At 39.7% G+C, this 18152-nt stretch overlaps 1 protein-coding gene and 1 long non-coding RNA gene across 34 annotated transcripts in view; one reads left to right on the forward strand and one right to left on the reverse strand.

Annotated features, from left to right (window-relative positions):
- The window catches only part of MAGI1 (membrane associated guanylate kinase, WW and PDZ domain containing 1), a 598403-nt gene that overhangs the window by 402316 nt on the left and 177935 nt on the right, over positions 1–18152 (forward strand). The gene's annotated exons all lie outside the window — the stretch shown is intronic.
- Positions 2889–18152, reverse strand: part of LOC139041463 (uncharacterized) — a 37984-nt gene continuing 22720 nt past the window's right edge. Inside the window, exons 2-3 of the long non-coding RNA XR_011496649.1 lie at positions 6700–6799; positions 2889–3023 (exon numbers count right to left, since the gene is read on the reverse strand). This is a non-coding gene — a long non-coding RNA (uncharacterized lncRNA). The remainder of the gene's footprint in view (positions 3024–6699; positions 6800–18152) is intronic.

Raw genomic sequence — 18152 nt, forward strand, 5'->3', positions numbered from 1 at the left:
CCGTACATAGCAGCCCTTCCTACTGTGACGCCATCTCATTTAACTGCCTTGCAAGAAGCATGTTTTGAAACTAAGAATAGTGAAAGTGATGTCATTATAGGTTCGAAGGCGTTTTAAAATCAGTTATAAGATCTTTAAATGGTACAAATCTGAGAGCAACAACAGCATCTTGAAAGAGAAGGAGCTTAACATCTAGACTTGTGCTGTCCAATATGGTGGCCATGAGCCATATGTGACTACTGGAGCATTTCTAATACAGCCAGTCTAAACTGACATGTACTGTCAGTGTAAAATAAATATACACCAAATTTTGAGGACTTAATATGAAAAAAGAAGGTAAAATGTCTCATTAATAATTTTTGTATTGACTTCATTTTGAAATTATAGTAGTTTGGATATATTGGCTTAGAGTAAATACGTTATTAACTTAATTTCACTTATTTCTCTTACTTCTTTTTAATGTTATGTATGTAATTTAAAGTTACACCTGTGGTTGACATTATGTCTTTACTGGACAGTGCTGAAAGACTGAGTGTGACGATGGTTGTAGAAGTTAAAGTCGTATGTCGTGGCAAGGTCCATTTGCTAATGAGGTGTATCCATCTTTGGAAAATTCACATTCATGGAAGCAAAGGCTTTGAGGATTCTGGGAATTCAGAGGGGCTTGGGATAGATGATGGCAGAGGTTCCTTCCCTAGGTATTTGGGCTCATGTCGGCCCTGGTGTGAAGTTCAAGTTAGAGAAATGAGGTAAAAAGGTCAGAATGTGAAGGAAAACCCAGCAATTTCTCTGGAGAAGCTTGCTTTCCACAGGAGTCTTATTTGACCTCGTTCTTGTGCTCAGAATCCTCATGTACGTCAACATCAGTGAGCCTGTCTCTGATGTGATGTGCCTAATAGGAATTCCAGAGGGCTAACACCTAAAGTTAAGTGCTTCTGTGGCATGTTTAAAATCACCCCCTTTGCTAATATTCCAAGAATTTTTTGAACAGGTCATTAGGAGACTAGTCTGAGCTTACCCAGGGCTGACCCCCTCCTCTGTGCCTCGTGTTCCTTCTATGTGCTGAGTAGAATCAGAAACTCAAGACAAGCAAGAGCTGTGTTTCTTCTCCACAGTGAGCTCACTCTTTCCGTAAATACAGAGTGCCTACTATGTGCCACACACGTTCTAGGGCCAGGGATGCAGCAGCAAGAAAGCAGACTAACATCCCTGCTGCCAAGGAGCTTACATTCTGGTGGAGACTATTATATAGTTGAAAACACTCCTTTGGAATGAATTTGTGAGCTAGAGGGGGACTTGGGGATTATGTAGCCCACTGCATTTATTTAACAGAATAAGTGTCATGTGACATTTTGAATCTACCACAGGGGCTGGTGCAGTGCATCACATAGTAGGCACCAACTGTGTCTGTTCATTTATTCAACAGGTATTTATGAAATACCTACTCTGTTCTAGGAACTTTTCTAAGTGTTGGGGATATATTTGGTGAACAGAAGAAAGATGATTGTTCTCAAGGAGCTAAGATTGCATCCGGGTGTGGATAATGGGGAGTCAGACAATGGCCACAAAATATAAGTGAGTGAGTTATATGGTATGTATGAAATTGATAAAAGACTGTGAAAGGAAAAGGACAGTGAGAGCAAGGTCAGGATATTGGGAATGCTGATGAGGGATAGGTGGCAACTTTAAATAGAGCCTAATTGGGAAGGTGACATTTGTGCAAGAGGATGGAATAGAGGGCATTAACCTTGCAAATATTTGGGGGGATAGGGTGGGCAGGACACATTCGAGGTAAAGGGTACAGCCAGTGCAAAGTCACGCCTTAGGCAGGAGCACACCTAACTTGTTTGAGAAGCAGCAGGGGGGCAGCCAGTGTGCCTGGACCCAAGTGTCAAGAGGAGAAAGTATTTGAAGGTAAAGTCAGAGAGGTAATAGGGAATCAGATCATGTGCAGACTTCACTTTTACAATACAGGTGTTTGAGCAGAGAACTTCTGTGGTCTGACTTACATTTTTGGTTTAACTTTTTTAAAGCTACAGTAAAATTACCCTTTATTGGTATACAGTTCTATGAGCTTTAACAAATGCATGCAATTATGTAACCACTATCACAGTCAAGATACAGAGTCAGTCATTCTGTTACTCCAGAAAACTCCCTCATGCTGCCCTTTTGTTGCCCTAATATTTAAAGGACAACTCTGGATGCTCTGTGGATATGAGACTGTAGAGAGGCAAGTTTGGATGCAGGAAGACCATCTGGGAGGTTCATGCAGCTGTCAAGGTGAGCAGCGATGGGCACTTGCCCAGGGTGCGTAGGAAGTGGTCAGATTCTGGGTCGATGCTGAAGGTAGAGGTTTGGTGGGAGGCGTGAGAGAGAGAGAGGGAGAAAAGGATGATATCATGATTTTTGCCCTGAGCCCACAGGAAAGCTAGAATCATTTACTCAGATGGGGCAGGTTGCAGGTTTGAAGGGAAACATTATTGTTCAACTTTGAACATTTTGAGTCCCCTTTATTAGAGATCCAAGCAGAGATATTAGTGGGCTAGTCTGCTGAATTGAAATGCACAATTAACGTTTAGAAACCAGTGTGTGCATAACAAAATAGTTGGAAAAAAATCTGTGATTCTTATAGGAACCACTTCTCAATGTCTAGGCATTAGAGGTGGTTGAGTAATCTGATACCCAAGGTTGTTGTCTGCACATCTTTTCTATTGTCCTTCAGTTCACTTCTTTATCCGTTCTTTGGTAGAAAGATATACTCCTTTCTGTGCAGAGAATACCACAAGGTTCACTATGACTATAATGGTCCTGATGTTTGCTTGACTTGTTAATGGAAAAAATGACCTGTGTTAGGAGTAAGGAAGAGCTGGTTCAGACAGACTCATTTTATTCCACCCAAGTTGTTTAACTCCAGAAAGAACTTTTGGTGTTTGACGTTGGTTCACTGTGTGTCGATTTACTCATTTCTGGTGCCTTTAGCTGCCAATGCTCTTGAGTTGACAAAGAGAGGACTGAAGGGAAAGCTAAAATTAAAAGCAAGATATAATGTTAGTTGGCAAAAAAAAGTAGGATACAAAATTCTATATATGGTCTAATCTCAAATTAGATTGAAAACTTGTATGTACGTGTATAGAAAACGTTCTTAACAGAATATCTGAAAATGAAAGAGCCACTATCTTTGTGTTGTGAATTGATTGGAGAGTTTTACTTCATTTTAAACATTTTTCCATGTTCTTAGGATTTTCTCAATGAACAAATATATATATATATTTAATTTATTCAGGAAATGTTTAGTCTATGTTAGATTCAGACCTGGACTGGGGATACACCAGTGAACAATACAGAAGAAGGCTTTGCAACTTCAGGCAAAAATAGCCTGTGTAATCATTATGGTTTTGTAATTAGAAAAAGGATACATTAATTAAGAAAGAAAGAATGCAAATAAACTTGTCCAGTTTCATTGGCCTTTTTATGCCCCAGTACTGAGTGAGTTTTTTATGAATCTCTCTCCATCCACATTTCTCCCTGTTATGGTCTTAGAAGAGTGGGCATTTGTGACTGTGTGACTCGTGACTGCAGTTCTGAAGCCACTCATGTAATGTGGCCTATCTTGTAGTAATGGGGAGAGGGGTCTGACTGCGCTCACCATGGGGAGGGACTATATAAGGCCTGAACGTGTGCCACCCTTGGGCTCAAATGGTTCTACCACAGGGCAGCAGAAAATATCATGGTTCCTTGGCAGAAGCTTGGGTGGAGGGTCTTACCTGATGTTAGTATCCCTTAAGACAAGTCACCTGGCCTTGCTAAACCTCTGTTACCTCATCTGGAAAGTACCTGGGAAGGACTGGTGGAATCTGATACTCTGTGACTCCAGGATTTGCACATCGGTGGTGCTGGACGATGCCTAATTTGACTTCAAGAATATCCATCTCATGAATATTTACATGAATGTAATTATCCAACTTCCCTTCTGCTATGGGCGGCCTAGTGCCAAGCCCATATTTTGTATCAGTGACCTCCAAAATGGAGCAGATTTCAGAGAGTTTGCAGGGAATATCTGTTCTCACTCACAGACTTGGACCAGGGAGATTCCCTTTTACCCTGTGACTGACTCTCCATGTCAGTTTAAATATGTTTAATAGAATTGGCATCCCGTTCTTATATTAGTTGGTGACTGGCTAGATGCCGTCAGTAGGAACAAAGAGAAATAGGAGAGGATATTTTATACCTCAAGATTTGGAACCTCATATCTTCTCTGTACTGGATCTCATAGCTGGTTGAGTTTTACTTTCCTCTTTTTTCCCTTTCTTCTTGTGTGAAAATGTTGATATGGTGACTTCCTTCTAATTTTATCAAATACAGTATGTCCAGAAACAAAACAGAACCATGTTTCCGTGTGTGATTCCTGGCAGAAATGGTGCGATTTCATCTCAGGATAAAACTGTGAATTTGTAGGAAGCAACATGGTATGGGTACTTAAGGAAAGCAAAAGGAACACATCGCATGGCTGCCAGAGTCGCCTTTTGTCTCGGCGGCCTGAGGAAATCACTGTGATTCTTGGGAGCCTCAGGAGCTGAGGCTCCTGAGGACAGTGTCAGTCGGTCAACAAGCAGGTATGCTGGGTGGAGCCAAGGGGCAGGCAGTACTGCATTTCCAGTAGAGTCACATAATTTATTTATTGTGCATTCAGAGTCCACAGGCAAATATGTGTGTGTGAATGAGTGTGTGTGTGTCAGAGAGAGAGAGACAGAGACATAGAGAGACAAAGACCAAGAAGGAAGGAGAGGGAGAGAAAGAACACAAACAAGAATGAAGATAGACAAATAAAACAGTGTAGGTGGGTCCACCTGCCTCAGGGGCTATGCCTGGAGAAAGGGTGACATGGGAGACACGATTCTGCTGTTCTCCATTCCCAGGAGCCTCCCATAGCATCAGCACCTCCCTCCACTGAGTGTGACTGCTGGTTAAAGACACACATTTTGGATGTAGCATGGCTCCTTAAATGTAGGCCAGCGTCTTCATCCAGGGCTCACCCAGAGAAACGGTGAGCTGTTTCAACACTGGAGACAAGCTGACTGAGTTGAATTTATTGAGAGTAGAATATTATATTTTGTGGACAGTCTAGGGAATTTTTTAAGCAATTTTGACTCTTAAGCAGGGCAGGGATTAGGGTGGAGTGAGGCATTCACCTCGGGCACCAATTTTAAGGGAGTGCTAAAAAACTTAGTAATCAAGAGAAATAATATTTTAATGCAATATTTTTTAAAAATCAAATTTATTTTAAATAAAGATAGGGTCAGTGTTACTGATTTCTTTTCCTTTTGCCTCAGGCTTCAGTATGGCTCGGCATGGCACTGTTTTAACTCATCTTTATTTAAAACTGACACTTTGTTCATCATGGACTTTTTCGTTTTTGTTTTTGTTTTCTTTGGTGAGGAAGATTGGCCCTGAGGTAACATCTGTGCCAATCTTCCTCTACTTTTTTTTTTTTTTTAAGGAAGATTAGCCCTAAGCTAACATCTGCTGCCAATCCTCCTCTTTTTGCTGAGGGAGACTGGCCCTGAGCTCACATCCGTGCCCATCTTCTTCTACTTTATATGTGGGACACCTACCACAGCATGGCTTGCCAAGTGGTGCCATGTCTGCACCAGGGATCCAAACTGGTGAACCCCGGGCCAATGAAAGAGAATGTACGCACTTAACCACTGCGCCACAGGGCCAGCCCCTCTTTCTCTACTTTGTATGTGGGATACCGCCACAGCATGGCTTGATGAGCAATGTGTACGTCTGCGCCTAGGATCTGAACCCGTGAACCCCAAGCCACCAAAGCAGAGCACACAAACTTAACCACTATGCCACTGAGCTGGCCCCTATCATGGACTTTTTGCATTCATTTTGATTTTTAAAAACATTGCATGAAAATACCGTTTCTCTCAATTACTCAGGTTTTTTTCAGACTTCGTTAAAATTTGCAACCTAGGATTATGCCTCATTCGTTTCACCCTAGTCCAGCTCTGTTCATAATATTTGCCTTAATTTCTAACTTTAGAAGCCCTGCGTAAAATATGATTCCAGGGGACAAAAAGAGCTCCCAGAGTAACTGTCCTCAAGAAGCTCAGTTCTTATAGAATATTAACTGTGTGCATGAATTGAACTCGTTTTTATATGCCATGATATGTAAAAGACTATTTACATATTCATTTATTTAATAACTATTTAGTGAACGCTTCCTATGTGCTTAGCATTTATGCCAGATGCTGGGGTTACAGTGGGGCACAAACGAGACAAAAATCCCAGTGTTTGTAGAGTTTACATCCTGCTGGTAACCATACATTATCTCTAGTTCTCAAAACAACTCTGCAATCTGGAGATCAGTTTCACCATTTTACAGGTGAGAAGCATGAGGCTCAGAGAATAACTCCAGCAGCAGATAACTAAGTATGGCATTGTCTATCACAGAATCTAGTGTTGAAAGGATTCGGAGAAAGTCAAACTTAATATGACGTGGGCTTAGTCCATAGAAAGGTTTCTGGAATATATGAATCCTATATTGGTTCTTAAAGAAGAATATTATGTAAACATTTAAATGCAAGACTAAATATAGGTAGCAATACAAAACCCATTTCCCTTGAGTTTGGCAAAGCTGTAAAATAGCACAGAGAAAGCTAGGCAAAAAGACGAAGGTAGAAGAGTATTTACCTTCCTCAATCAGCAGCATCCACTAGATCTCTGGAATGGCAAAGAGGGTTCATCTTTTGTACTAGCTCCAAGCTAGTAGAACTGGAATCCTGTATCCATGCTTAGAGAGGAAGAGTGCAGTAATTGATTAGCAATGTCTGCATGGGATTGCTGTGGATCATTACCAGTTTCATGTTAGTATGTCATATACATTATGACACCAGTGTCACTATATTGATTGTCCTAGTGCCCTGAGCTGAATATCCAGAGGGCTAGTGTTACGATGCATACAAATTATTGTTGAATGGGTTATTAATAATTGTTACTTGATTGATGGGAGAGTTTGTCTATTTCTACAAAAAAGTATGGTGGGATTTTGGTTGGGATTGCAATGAATATATAGATATAGCTCAATTTGGAGGAGAATTGACATTTTAAAAATATTGACCATGAACAGGGTACATCTTTTTAAATTTCTCACAATAAATTTTGATAGTTTTTATACAAGTTATTCACATCTTTAGTCAGATTTATCTCCTAATTTTGTGCCCTTTTTAATTTTTTGATGCTATTAGAAATAGTATTTTAGGGGCTGGCCCCGTGGCCGAGTGGTTAAGTTTGCGCGCTCTGCTGCAGGCGGCCCAGTGTTTCGTTGGTTCGAATCCTGGGCGCGGACATGGCACTGCTCATCAAACCACGCTGAGGCAGCGTCCCATATGCCACAACTAGAAGGACCCACAACGAAGAATATACAACTATGTACCGGGGGGCTTTGGGGAGAAAAAGGAAAAAACTAAAATCTTTAAAAACAAAAAGAAATAATATTTTAAAATTTAAACTTTTGATTGAAAATTGCAAGTATGTAGAAATAGAATTGATTTTTGTATATTAACATTGTATATAATCAATCACATCATTTATGTGTCTCAGAGCTTCCTATCCATGTTGGGGTTTAGCTGCCCCTCTAGAGGAAGGGCTTGATTTGCACTCAGATTGATTCCAAGGGACTTTTTCTAAAGAAGCAAAAGGGGCTTGGGGATGGGGGTGTCTGAACGCTAAAGTAGCAAGAGGTACCTTCTTTCCCTTTGTAAATAGCATTTTTATACTTCATCCTCACCATCTCAGGCTTTATATGTGTAATCGCCCAAATGGATGGGGGCAGGAGGTAGGTTTCTGTTCCTCCCCAGAATGGGTGAGGGTGGGAGAAAGGTAGGTACTTAAAGAAAATTAAATTTGCAAAAAGAAAACTTAATTTGCTAAATTGCAATGTTGCTAAATTTGCCTATTCTCATAGTTTTATTGTAGATTTTATCAAATTTTCTATTTAGGTCAAGAGTCAACAAACTTTTTCTTAAAAAGCCAGATAGTAAATATTTTAGGCTTGTGGGCCATGTGGTCTCTGTGGCAACGACTCAACTGCCCATTGTAGGGGGAAAGCAGCCACGGACTGTGCATGAGTGAGTGGGCGTGACTGTGTGCCGATAAAACTTTCTTTATAAAAACATTGTAGTTTGCCAACCCCTGACAGAAATAATTGTGCTACCTGAGAAAAAAATATAGTTTTACATCTTCCTTTTCCAGTCCGGATGCCTTTCATTTCCATTCCTTGCTTTATTGCACTGGCCAGGATCTCTAGTAAAATGTTGAATAGAAATGGGGAGAGCAGATATTCTCGTCTTGTTCCTACTCTTAGGGGGAAAGCATTCACTCTCTCACTATTAAGGATGATGTTAGCTCTCGGTGTCTCATAGATTCCCTTTATCAGGTTGAAGAAGTTCCGTACTGTTTATAGTTTGCTGAGAGTTGTTTTAATCAGAAATTGATGTTGGAATTTGTCAAATGCTTTTTGTGTGTCTATTGAGAGGATCATACGGTATTTCTTTTTAAGTTTATTAACTATGGCAAATTATATTGATAGATTTTTCTGATGTTAAACCAATCTTGTCTTACTGGGATAAACTCTACTTGGTCATGATTTATTATCCTTTTTATTTATTGTTGGATTTGATTTGTTAATATTTTATTTAGAGTTTTTATATCAATTTTCATGTGAGATATTGTGCAATATGTACAGTTCAACTCTGATGAGAAAAAACAAACCCTTTGGCTATGTTTATATAGTTTTGTATGAAAGGAGTGAACATACCACCAGGATGTTAACATTGGTTATTTTGGGCATGTGATTGGAGGATGGGATAGGACAGTTAACTTTTCCTTCTTGTATCTGTAACATGTGTGGTTTTGTTTTTAATTGTGAAAAAATGTGCAAGCCTAAATTGAAATTCATGGATAGGCTAAACCTCTGGGAACTGTGTAAGTTGGAGAAGAACAGTCTGGTTTTGGCCAGAGTTTCATCCTTCCTAAAACTGCTGATCAAAACAAATGTTCCTATCGTCTGGTTGCCCCTTTTGGAGGGAAAGTAGTGCAGTAGTCATGGGTTTTTCTAACTAGACGGATTTGACCTTGAATCCTGGTCCTGTTGACTGACTTGCTATGGGCCTTTGATTTCTCTGTGTTTAAAATGGACATAAGACCTAATGAACAATATTTTTATAAGGATAAAGAATAATATAAAGAAACGAGCATATAGAGCATTTTCAGTAAGTGCTCCTCTCCTCTACTACTACTAATGCTGCTACTATTTATAGGATCAAAGAACTCCAGGTTCAACTTGACATTCAATGCCTAAGCCCTGTCTCCATGTTTGACAGGTGTTCCTTCCTCTGCTTAACCACTCTGAAGGAGTGGTTATGTTCGTGGCCTTGTAGTCTTCACTCCTCCACTGGAGTGGTCAGCAGTAACTCCCCAGCTGGTTGTCCAACTTCCCCTGATTTCATCCCATGCACATTGGCTTTCCTTCTCTCTCTCTGACACCTTTAGCTTGTTCTTAGCTTCTGATGTTTGCATGACCTGCTTTCTTAGCCTGGGATGCAAATCCAGCTCTCTTCATTTAAAGTCATGTGACCCTGGACCATTGTTTAACCTCTCTCAGTCTTAATTTGCTTATCTATAAAGATGGGATAATGATGGTATCCTCTTTGTAGAGTGGCATTGATGAGATGTTACTTGTAAGGTAAGGAGAATGGTGCCTACTACATATTAAGAGATCAGTATTATAAACCAATCTGATCTGCCTCATTCTTGTCAGTCAAAATTAAATAGGATGAGTTCCTTCCTTGTTTTTCACATTACTTCTCTGTTAAAGGATAATTCCTTCCTTTCCTTTTCTCCTCAGTGTTTCTTTTTCATTCTTGCATGTGTACTATATTTTTTCTTTTTACCCACCCAAAGAATAGGACTTTTATTTTTTAATCTTTTTTGTGAGGTTGGCTACATTTGTCTAAACTGACAAAATGATTTTATTTATTTATTTATTTATTTTTATTATTTTATTTTATTTTATTGAGAAAGATTAGCCCTGAGCTAACTACTGCCAATCCTCCTATTTTTGCCGAGGAAGACTGGCCCTGAGCTAACATCTCTGCCCATCTTCCTCTACTTTATATGTGGGACGCCTACCACAGCATGGTATGCCAAGCGGTGCCATGTCCACACCTGGGATCTGAACTGGCGAACCCCAGGCCACCGAGAAGCAGAACATGCGCACCGCTGTGCCACAGGGCAGGCCCCTTTCAAAATGATTTTAAATACTCCTTTTATGTATCAAATTATCAGCACTATCTTAGAGCTATTTTTGATCAGCATGCTATTTGTATTTTCGTTTAAGATATACACACATCACTGAATGGGAAGGCAGTCAACTATGGAGATTGGTGACATCTCTCAAAATTGATCCATCAGTCAATACTCTTTGAATGTAGGTGTCCAGTCACCTATGGCTCTTCCCTTATCAAGGATATAATAAGAAAACCCTACCAAATGCCTTTTGAAATCCGAATACACTTTGCTGTATTCTTTGATCTACGATATGTAAGAAAGAACCCTAAGAATTACTTTAAAAAGTTGGTTGGTTATGGCTTTTTTTTTCATAATCCTATGGTATATCCTAGTAATCATTATGTGCTTTTGCAAGGTACATTTATTAAACTTATTAAGTAGAGAGGTCTAATTAATAAAGTCTTCTTGGGGGCCAGTCCCGTGGCATAGTGGTTAAGTTTGCACGCTCTGCTTCAGCAGCCCAGGGGCCCCCAGTTTGGATCCTGGGCCGGGACCTACACACTGCTCATTAAGCTGTGGTGCTGTGGCAGCATCCCACAGAGAAGAACTAGAATGACCTACAACTATGTACTGCGGCTTTGGGGAGAAAAAAGAAAAAAAGAGGAAGATTGGCAACAGATGTTAGCTCAGGGCCAATCTCCCTCATCAAAAAAAAGAAAAGAAAAAAAGAAGCATACCTTAAAAAAAAAGTCTTCTGAAATTTTAGCTAGCGATTCAAAATAACACTACACAATTTTCTTTGCATGATATGCCTTCATTATATGTATTCATAATTTTAAAAACCATTTAAAGAACACTTACTTTCATCTATGTTTTCCAAAATACAAAATTTGAGGGAAAATTTCTATTATATATTTGTATTGCCTTGATAGAAAGTTATACAAAGTAACTCGCATACAGTTGAGTAAAGGAGAAAAAAATGCCCCTTAGTTTCAACCACTGCAATTTTTATAATGGAATTTTCCAAGCAATTAATCCCTAATGTGGGCAGGTGCATTTGGGTTTTTCATTTGCCGGAACATATTTCCTGTTTAAAATTTTAATGAAAAACAATAAAGAGCAAACTGGTTTATAGGTTTCTGGAAAAAGAGATGACCTTTCTGCCTGCTCTCTTCAAGGTAACAAAATCAGTAAATGCATCTGATTCTTAAAAACATTTAAACCCACTTTTCTACAGATACAGATGGCAGCATTGAATTTATTATTCAATAGTTGATAATTTGGTTTTGCTGGCTTTTTTTTTTTAATTTTCGTATTCTCTTGGACCATTGAGTTTTTTGAGACTTAAAACAACTAGACAGCTAGAAATAGAGTGGGGTAGTGGGAAAAATAGTTGTTTAGTCTCTATGCATTGCTTATTCTGTTTCTATTTTTGACTTATTCTGTCCTGCCACCCACCCCCCCCCCCCCGCCCCAAACTAGAAAGAATGGTAAAATCTAGATAGACCCATCACTTAGTTATACCAATGATCAACTCTTGGCCAATCTCGTTTCGTCTGTGCCTCCGTTCCAGTGGACTCCCCCGCCACTGGATTATTTTGAAGCACATCCTGGACATCATATAATTTCATTTGTAAACATTTCAGTGTGTTTGATCTGATTTAGAAGCTTTACAGATAGAGAATATTTCCTGATGTTTGGTATTCCTTATTTTTTAGTACAACTCTTCATTTCTAATCAATTTATAACGTTTTTCTTTCACTGTTGTATTTATAATCTGATCTGATTAAACATGTATTCCTTAAGAAGCATTACAGAAATGAACAGAGCTCACCTAGCTGTTGAGAAGGGTGTATTGCCCCTCACCCTGCTTCTAATGCTGCAAATTCCTCCTTGCCTTGTCCCAACTATTTCAGTAAAAATAGTATAGGAGTCAACATTCACCTGATAATGTTTTCTTGAACATTTTTAACCTTAAAGGATCCTTAAAAGAAAAAATCCTCGAATGATATCAATCAAAATAATGAGAGTGGTTGTGTCTGAGTTGTGGAAGGATTTATATTTTCTTTTACTTGTCTGCATTTTCTGATTACACAATGAACATATATATATATTCACTTTTGTAAATGAGGAAGCTTATTTTTTTAACTTTTTAGATTGTGGTTAAATATACATAATGAAATTTAGCACTTTAATCATTTTTAAGTGTACGATTCAGTTGCAAGTACGTTCACACTGTTGTGCAGCCACTACCAGCATCTATCTATGGAACTTTTTCATCTTCCCAAACTGACACTATGTGCTCATTAAACACTTCCATGTTCCCTCTTTCCCCCAGCTGCTGGTAACTACCTTTCTCCTTTCTATCTCTGTGAATTTGACTATTCAAGGTATATAAGTGAAATTATATAATACTTGTCCTTTCTATCTCGCTTATTCCACTTAGCATAATGTTTTCAAGGTTCATCCTTTCCAGCATGTGTCAGAATTTCTTTCCTTTTGGTGGCCTGAAAAATATATCACTTTTTTTTTATCCATTCCATTGATAGACATTTGGGTTATTTCCACAGTTTATTTTTTTAATAAACTTTAAATGTGTCCTTTGCTTTACAGTTAAAAAACTCTGTGATGTCTTTTTCTGAATTTTCAGTGAACTGCTATTATTCGAGTTTCCTTTTTTCACTAACGTTAAGCACTTCCTTTAGTGTTTGTGTATTCTTGTATACATCAAACTAATATGTGAGGTGTTTGATAGAGCTCAACGGCACCAGAAATACTGTGTACAGAGGATGGAGTTGCAATTAATAAACAGCTATTGTATGTATAATATTATAGGTATTGAACAGACAAATAAGAACGGAAAGACAAAGGTACTTAGGGAAGAGAGTAAATCAGAACACTGGTTATTTTGTACTTCTGATGTTCTCAAATCTCACTGAATATAATAAAAAGACCAGGGACTTCTTGTTTGTCTGGTATCCAAAAAAAAAAAAAAAAAAAAAACTCTGTGATGTGCATGTTTTATCTGAACCTCCAGAAAACGTTGAAGGCAGGCGGGGGTCACTAGCCTCATTTTACAGATGTTGAAACTGAGGTTCAGAAGGGTTATAGGCTTGCAGGTAGATGCAAGGTGTTCATATGAGCAGCCTGGCATTGGACTTGAGCTCTGGTATCCTGACATCGGTGTACTAGTTCCATATCCTGGCTCACATGTTGAAAGGCCTACAGGTGCCAGCGTGATTTTCTCTTTCTTTAATTTGAAGACCTTATTGACCATTTGTGTAGCACCGTTCCATTGCGTGACACTGTCACAAGTATCGGAGATCATTTAACATCCCTGCCCCAGGATGTTAAATGTTAGTATCGCCCACCCTTCATCATGTGACCACAAAAATCATATCCACACTTTGTCTAACGGCTTCCTGCTGGAGGAGGAAGGCCAGGCTAGGTAGGCATTGCCCTTCTGTCAAATCTATAGGGTCTAAGACCTGCAAACCACTTTATATTCACGCCCTGTGATTAGATGTAAAGTAATACGGAAACTGCTCCGAAGTAACCTTTCCAAGTGACTTTTATTATTATAGAAATATTCAATTCAACAAAAGTTTGTCCAACATAAAATGAATCTTCCTAAGCTAAATCTTCCTATTAATACATGCCACACACACATTCCTTGGGGCTGGGGGTTAGCAGGCTACAGGATATTGTCTGTAGGTGGGTGTCTGTAGGGGCCCATTAGTCACCACAGAGAAGGAGAAGGATCTTTGTGTTGCCAGTGGCCATTGAGGCCATCACTCTGAATTGACTCTGAGATGAGGGCTCTGGCCAGAGCAAGGTCCAGCACCTCTGCTCAGAGACTGGACCTTCCGGTGCTAGGAGAGTGGAGGGCTGCATTCATCCCTGCGGTGTGAGTGCGTGCCATTGAGCTCAGGGCTTTTCATCTTTAGTGAGTGCCAATATATCGGTCTTAGTTAGAGCTCTTGCACATACTGGCTCTCTTACTTCCGTCCATGTAGTTTTAGGCTTTGTGAGTTCGTAAATCAGGCAACCCCAATATACTCGTCCTGATAAGATGTGGTGTGCTTCTCTGGGCACACCCAGCTCTTATGGGTTTTGATAAGGTGCTCTGGCTAGAACTGGGTCTAGGAGTCATAATTCATACACACAAGCACTCTGCACAGCCCCTATTGGGAACTCCTGACATAAATAAATGAAACATACAATGCAGATTGACAGCAGGGATGGTAGGGACTTGGGAGCCCTGGAGCACATAAAGGGAACATCGTTACTCTGCTCCAGCCATCCATGCTAGGCAGCAGTGCGGGCCCCGTGTTGCCAGATCATCTCCTTTGTTTAAGACAAGCTAGAAGTCTGGATTTTTTTTCTGTGACTTATCCCAATTTCTAACTATTGGCAACTAATTATTTTTAATGGTGTTAAAATACATGTAACATAAAATTTACCATCTTAATCATTAAGCGTACACTTCAGTCATATTACATTCACACTGAATGTACAGCAGTGTGAAATACACTCACACCATTGTAGATCAATCTCTAGAACTCTTTTCATCTTGCACAACTGAAACTCTCCACCCATTATACAACTCTCAATTTCCCCCTCCCCACAGCCCTTGGCAACCACCACTCTACGTTCTGTCTCTATGAATTTGACTACTGTCAAGGTGCCTCATATAAATGGAATCATACAATATTTGTGTTTTTGTGTTAGGCTTATTTCACTTAGCATATTGTCTTCAAAGTTCATCCATATGGTAGCGTGTGTCAGAAGTTTCCTCCTTTTTAAGGCTGAATAATATTCCATTGAATGTATAGTCCACATTTTGTTTATCCAGTCATCCATCCCTGGACACTTGGGTTGCTTGGCAACTAATTTTAAAAAACAACTGAAAGCACTGTGTGAGCCAGACAAAAAATTTCTCCGCTGGCTGGATTTAGCACATGGGCTGCCATTTTGTGTCAGTTGCCTTATATGAATAATAAAATTACACATGGATATTGTTAACTCATTGCTATAGGTCCTAGAAAGCTTGGAAGCGCCAAGGATAAAGTAACCCTGGAACTCACACTAATTGGACAGCCCTCCTACTTAAAGGCTTGGCTCATTCTATAAGTGAAATTGATGGAGCATTATCAGAGACTTTTCAAGGCATCCTGCACTTATATTTCTTACTCACTGTGATTAAAATCCAAATGCAAACTTGGCAGTGGTTCTTCTCTCTTGGGAACCAATATATAGCACCTTGCACAGAGTTTTGCCCAAAGCAGGTGCTAAACAGGAGCAGAATGAATGAATATATTTCAGACCTGAGTTGTGCGGTCCCTATTATCCAGTACGCTGCTGGAGAAATTAAATCTATTGGCAAATCACCCAACCTGAGCGGAGCACGGGCGATCAAGTCAGAGCTCCCTGCTCATGCGCGGTGGCTCCCTGACTCCGCGTTTCACAGACATGACTCCATTCTGTGCCCTGACTTGATTATGGTTAAGGATTTACCTAAGAAACCGTAACATGGCTTCACCCGGATTGCTTGGTTGGATATAACAAGGCTTCTCTAAGCTACTGTGAACCACCAAAAGGAAAAAAAAAAACGCGTGTTTTCCCAGTCAAAAATTATTTTATTTTTGTTGCTGCAAAGCTTGGGATCTGAACTGGGGAGCGGGGGGAGGGGGAATGAGATGGTGAAACACTTCCTGCTTCGCTACTGAAAGGTACACTTGCCTGCCACTCATCCAGATGTGTGAAGAATTTATAAAGAGTTGGTCTTAGGTGGATGTTTGGCCCTGTGGTAGTCTTTCACGTTAATTGTCCCTCTGGTTGTGTCTTTTTCCTGGTAAATAGGTTTCCTTAGGATGGTGTTTTTAAAGGTTTCTGTGTTGGTGTTGACATGGATGCTGATGTCAGGATTTATATCCAGACATCCCTTTGAAGGAAATGTTTAGTTGTTAAAGAGATTTGCTAGAGTCGTGTTCAGCCTCAGTTAAACGTGAATATAACATACCAGTGGGACATGTTACGGTAGTGTATGAAGAGTGCTTGCTGCTTCCTCCTCCTCTCCTTCTTTAATTAGTCAGTTAGATTTGATGAAATGGTGAAGGACACAATTATAGACCTTTCCACCAAATGCTTTTAGTAGTAGCACATTTAAAATTTTTAGTTTTTTAATTTTAGTAGCTGCCCTTCTGTAGAGGCATTTTCTCTTCTTTGGAGAGGGGCAGGGCATTCCTTTTCACACTTTGCACAGTCAAGGTGGCTGTGGAGGGAGCAGGAATGGCCTCAAATTCAGCTTTTGGTGTTATCTCCAAATGAAGGTTGAAATATAGCTGTGTAGATACATTTGCAAGATTTTAATTTGTGATATAGTATTTTTTTAATATTTTATCTTAATATGTCTAAAGATAAACCACAATTTTTATAACCATTTTTGGACAGTTTGTACTAGAAGCCTCAAAAGTCATAAGCTGGGGCCAGCCGGGTGGCACAGTGGTTAAGTATGCATGTTCCACTTCGGCGGCCCCGGGTTCACCGGTCCAGATCCCTGGTGCGGACATGGCACCGCTTGGCAAAGCCATGCTGTGGCAGGTGTCCCAAATATAAAGTAGAGGAAGATGGGCACAGATGTTAGCTCAGGCCCAGTCTTCCTCAGCAAAAAGAGGAGTATTGGCAGCAGTTAACTCAGGGTTAATCTTCCTCAAAAAAAAAAAAAAAAAGTCATAAGCCTCCTGGTCCTCTTCTGACATCTCAGAGGTGCTGTCCATTTTGCCTGCTTTTAGAGAAGCACTGCTAATTAAATCTATCTATCTGATACTTTGGGTTGATTTTGCTAAATGCCTAAACTCTTGAGCACCAGCATATGATCGACATTCCAAAACAAACCAACAAAAATCCAGTAACATTGACTTGAGAAAACTGACCTCTGAGTTAACATGTCTCATTAGCCAAAGCCTTGGATAACTCTGGAAACACATTTCCCCAGGTTATTAGTATGAAGTGTGTACTTTTGCCTTTGCTGCTGTTTGCAGTTAAGGTAACTATCGCCGAGATCATTTGTGTTAACTGGGGAAACAAAATACAGAGCAGCAAAATGGGGGAAATAAAAATCACTGTGAACCCCACTACTTAGTCACTGTTAATGACCTGAGGTTTACATTCCTCCTGTCTTTTTTCTGTATGTATATAGATGCTATATGTCAATATGTAACACGTGTGCCTATAATAACCAAAATTGCTTTTTATTTTTCTTTCTACTTAAAATGTTCTGACATTTTTCTCTTCGAGTTCCTATAACTGCCACATAATTGGCAAGGGCTCCCTCTGAATCCACTGTGTGACAGACTTTCTCTTAGTTGCTGCATGCCCCACTTGTTCCATAAATGTTTCTTAAGGAGAATAGTCTTGCCCAAACTGAACCACATTGTCAGGCCAAAGAAGATGAGGATCTGAGATGTTAAATCAACCCAAACTCTTTGACCTAACAATCATGAATGCAAATGGCCACTGCGTGCTTTTTTTTTAAACTACTTCTAGTCTTGTGAAATACTTTTTGTCCACGAGTGTTCCTACATATTTTCTAATTGGTACTGGCACGCTATATTGTGGTTTAACAGCAAGGAATGATATGATAGGCCATTAATAAAAATGTTTATTTTCTACTACCAGGTAGCCTGCATGTGATATGGGTCACAGCATCTGATAATAAGAAAAAAGAGAAAAAGGTGTCTTACATCTTGCACGCTTTTTTCTTGCTCATTTGTCACTAGAGATGTGTTTAACCTGTTAATGAATTGCTGTGCACGCACATGTGTGTATGTGTCTGCATGTATGCACATGTGCAT

Source organism: Equus asinus, chromosome 21 (assembly GCF_041296235.1).
Source record: "Equus asinus isolate D_3611 breed Donkey chromosome 21, EquAss-T2T_v2, whole genome shotgun sequence".
NCBI classification, from domain to species: Eukaryota; Metazoa; Chordata; class Mammalia; order Perissodactyla; family Equidae; genus Equus; species Equus asinus.